The sequence below is a fragment of the Anguilla anguilla genome, chromosome 8 (assembly GCF_013347855.1).
Source record: "Anguilla anguilla isolate fAngAng1 chromosome 8, fAngAng1.pri, whole genome shotgun sequence".
In the NCBI taxonomy this organism is placed as follows: domain Eukaryota; kingdom Metazoa; phylum Chordata; class Actinopteri; order Anguilliformes; family Anguillidae; genus Anguilla; species Anguilla anguilla.
In genome coordinates, this window is record NC_049208.1 from 47,895,872 (window position 1) to 47,900,232 (window position 4,361).

The following is a 4,361-nucleotide window of genomic DNA, read 5'->3' on the forward strand; positions in this document are numbered from 1 at the left end:
AAAAACTGATACACCAGTTCTGATACTGTGCTTTCTCTTTTGCTTTGCAACACCCACACGCACACACACTTGAGCACACACACACGCGTGTGCACATAGATGCACATGCGCGTGCACACACACACACATGTGCACATAGATGCACACGCGCGTGCACACACACACATGCAGGCACACACACAACACACGCACACGTGACCATACATACGCACGCACACACTCAAAAGACGCACACACACACGTGCAAACGTGCACATACATACACACACACTCAAAAGACACACATACACACACGCACATTCAAGCATGCGCACACATATTCAAGCGTGCGCACACACACATGCACACACACACACAACAGACACAGACCAATGAATGCAGAACACAAGAGCACAAGTACATTTCTTGCACACAGTAGAGTCTTCCACACCAGAAAAAAAGCGCTCTTATCAGTGTAAAATGTGCTCCATCAGTGTAAAATCATACAGCTGCATATATAAAGATGCCTCTGCTCCAACCACTCCATTTCCCCTTTCACGGTTGTGGGACAAAAAATTAAATTCTACAAAGATGTTAACAGATGCTGGAGAAAGCCCAAAGGCCTTGAGCAAACTTATTTTTCTTTTGCACACGAGAGCACTGAGATCAGTTTTATTACAATGATATAGGTACGCTTGGCGTTTTGCAGTACTGCATTACAGTATGTCTGTAGTTGATTTTCTTTTTAATGTGCTGTAGAATGTAGGCTATGCTTATTAGTGCTAGTAAAAGGGCAAGAATATGTGACACACACAGTCACTATACAGTATGGGGTCTTGAGTGGGTTACATCAAGTGGGGAAAGTACAAAAAGTGAATTATTTTTCATTCTTCTTTCTAAACACCGCCCTTCCGTAAACTAAATACAAATGCGTTGCTATGGCAGACGGATTTAGACGACAGGCTAACGTCTATAAACCACCAGCGAAAGCGGCAGTGGGACAGCACTAGCCTTCCGTCAGCTACACATACCCGTCGGGCTGCCGGACCCAGGCGCCTGGGCCGCTACGTTCAGTGGCTCGTCGTGTGTTTACACTCCGTCTGCATTGCGTGTGTTCACGGGACAACTTCTAACTTGGACACTTATTGACTATAGCAACAATACCCAAATAATAATGAAGCCGGAGGTTCAGTGACACAGGTGAGTGCATATCTGTATAGCCTATTGAATTACAGTAGCGATAGGCCTATATATTTTCTTCATTCCCTTAAGAATATCCAACCCAAAGTTACAATGGTCGGCTAACTACAGCTTGCTAAGTTTTCATGATGTGTTTTTATACAAAGCGTTAGGCTCACATAGGTACCTGATGCACGTTTGGTATTTGATTAAAAAAAGTTTTTAAATGGCAAGATTATTATCTGTATTAGGAAAAGTACAGTTTATCCATTTTACATCACATTCCAGTTGAGGCTGAAAGTTGGGAACTGAATTCGCCCTCAAACTGTAATTCATTTCGCCTTTTCAGCATTCTAGCTGCTCGCGTCAGTGTAACTTGCTGGAAAGAAATGTCCTTTGTTTGGATGACTTTGGGTAGTCCAAAAAGTACTTGCTGCAAAGAGATTCTGCCCATCTGTTTATCCTTATGTGGAACAGAATATAAATGTAAAACATTGTTTTAAACTATATTTTATCATTCAGTAGTTCCCTTTTGCTATTCGTTCGGAGGGCTACCGCAGTTAAACCGAAGGCTATTTAGACCTAAAATTGTTTAAATACATGCAGTCGAGTTAAACAGTGTGATACACCACATGCTGTTTGATGGTAATAGCATCTGACATTTCGAAAAATATTTGGACATTTCTCCTATTTGCTTATGAGTCTAAATTATTAGCTTGCTATGTGTGATTTAAATTGCTTTTGATTACTTTAACGTATTACTGACTAATAATTTTCTGTTTAAAAACGACAGTTTACTTCTTAAACGTGTGCAGTATTTTAAAACAATATATACGGAAAATATCTTTTATGTCTTTAAAATGACCAACTTCCCAGGCCTAGCTTAACCGAAAGCCTGGGGTCTTTCCTAGGCGTAGAGCCTGCGGAGTTCAGACTTGATCAAGAGAACATGGGAAGGGCACAACGGCCATGCCCGCTAGTTTCTCACGTCACGTCCTTGTACCAACAACAAGGCTACTGTTTGGTAGTAGTGCAAGAAATGCTCTTTGCTTTGAAGGAGACCTGACTTTAACCTTGCAGTTGTAAGAGTGAATTAACAGCCAGAGTGAGTCTGGGGTCATTTAAAATAGTCCACACAGGGCAGGAAACCCTCAAAAAATGTGGTAGCCAGTAAGCGTATTTACGCAGATCCAGTTCAATCCACCGAATCTACACGGATCTCACATGCATATGAAGTTAATTGAAACTAGTTTAAATTGAGGCATTTCACACAACGCACTAGGTTTTTAAAGAATCTGTTGGAAGATTAGCACCAAATATTCAACATAAACAATTACTAGGCCGATGCCTTATGATATATATGAAATATGTATATATATATGTATTTTTAACGGAACAATTAATCTCTTAAAATAATTCTCTTTTAGAACTTGCAGACTTCTTTGTGAAATTCGCTGAAAAAAAGAATTTACTGATTACTATACAAATATAGTATGATTAGTATTGTAAACGTTGCAAACATATTTATGGTAATTTTGCAAAGTTGTACAATTGAGTGCACATTTGCCGTGACAGTGATTACGCTACAGCTGCAGCACTCGCGGGGTTAATGCTCCGGTCTATGGGTTAATGTCACATGTTAATGGATCCCCTCAATGGCTCATGTTATTATCACATGAGAGTCTGCTATAATTAGGCAGTTCCTCTTTTGTCCACCCTGAGTGGAAACGGTGTCTTCGGCCGGCTCGTCTGTCATCAGAGGAGCCACGTAAGCGCGTGCAAAATTTCGAAAAGATTTTTATGAAATTCAGCGTTGTCAGCTTCACGCGAGTAGACGTGTGACCTTTCAGCGCTAGTGGTACTTCTGATTGCAGTACTCTCACTGTAATTAGCTTTTCATTCCCGCCAGTCTGCGCGCGGGCAAGTGCAAGTGCGCGCGGGCATATTTGGCCCTCGGTGCGGACAACTTTCAATCTTCTGCAGATAACAAGATGGACACTCCGGAATTGCTGCCATCTCATCGTTGCCCCCGACACTGCAGTCTCCCTCTCTTGGGGAAAGAAGCGAAGTTATTGCCGAGTCACAACATCATCAATCATACCCGTCAAAGAATATTAACGACTCTACAGAATACAGAATATGACCAGTAAAAAAACGAGAGGAGACGGACGACGATGTGATGATGATGATAATGAGACCGATTTATTATTTACTATTTTATTTTACTTTATTTTAATTTTCTTCTCCCCACTGCACCATTTAAAGCACTATGAGCTGCATCTCTGTATGAAAGGATACTAATTATTATAACTGCTGTAACAACTAAAATAAGAAAAATGGAAAGGAAAAACAAATCTAACCTTCAGAATGCATTAGTGGGAGGAAATACTGCCAAAACCCAAAGCACACAGCAATACAAATATGAACAGTCAGTAAATACTATTTATAACTGATGACAACAATAATAATATAATAATAAGAAATAATAATGATAATATACCCAGTGAATGGTGTGTGCCCTGTGGTGGACTGGCCTACTGTTCAGGGTGTACCTGCCTCTCACCCAGTGCATGCTGGGATAGGCTCCAGCACCCCCGCGAACCTGACCAGGAATAAGCGGGTATAGATAATGGATGGATGGAGGGAGGGATAGTTATCGCTCTCTCTCTCTCTCTCTGGCTGTAGCTCTAGGCCCAAGTTTGTGGATGGAGGGATAGTAATCTCTCTCTCTCTGGCTGTGGCTCCAGGCCCAGGTTTGTGGATGGAGGGATAGTAATCTCTCTCTCTCTCTCTCTCTCTCTGGCTGCGGCTCCAGGCCCAGGTTTGTGGATGGAGGGATAGTTCTCTCTCTCTCTCTCTCTCTCTCTCTCTCTCTCTCTCTCTCTCTCTCTCTCTCTCTCTCTCTCTCTCTCTCTCTCTCTCTCTCTCTCTCTCTCTCTCTCTCTCTCTCTCTCTCTCTCTCTCTCTCTCTCTCTCTCTCTCTCTCTCTCTCTCTCTCTCTCTCTCTCTCTCTCTCTCTCTCTCTCTCTCTCTCTCTCTCTCTCTCTCTCTCTCTCTCTCTGGCTGTGGCTCCAGGCCCAGGTTTGTGGATGGAGGGATAGTAATCTCTCTCTCTCTCTCTGGCTGCGGCTCCAGGCCCAGGTTTGTGGATGGAGGGATAGTAATCTCTCTCTCTCTCTCTGGCTGTGGCTCCAGGCCCAGGT

At 42.6% G+C, this 4,361-nt stretch overlaps 1 protein-coding gene across 1 annotated transcript in view; it reads left to right on the top strand.

The window, feature by feature from the left end:
• The first annotated feature begins 962 nt into the window (after window positions 1-962).
• Window positions 963-4,361, top strand: part of rit1 (Ras-like without CAAX 1) — an 11,392-nt gene continuing 7,993 nt past the window's right edge. The window contains exon 1 of the mRNA XM_035429132.1: window positions 963-1,179. The gene's annotated coding sequence lies outside the window, so the exon portion shown is untranslated. The remainder of the gene's footprint in view (window positions 1,180-4,361) is intronic.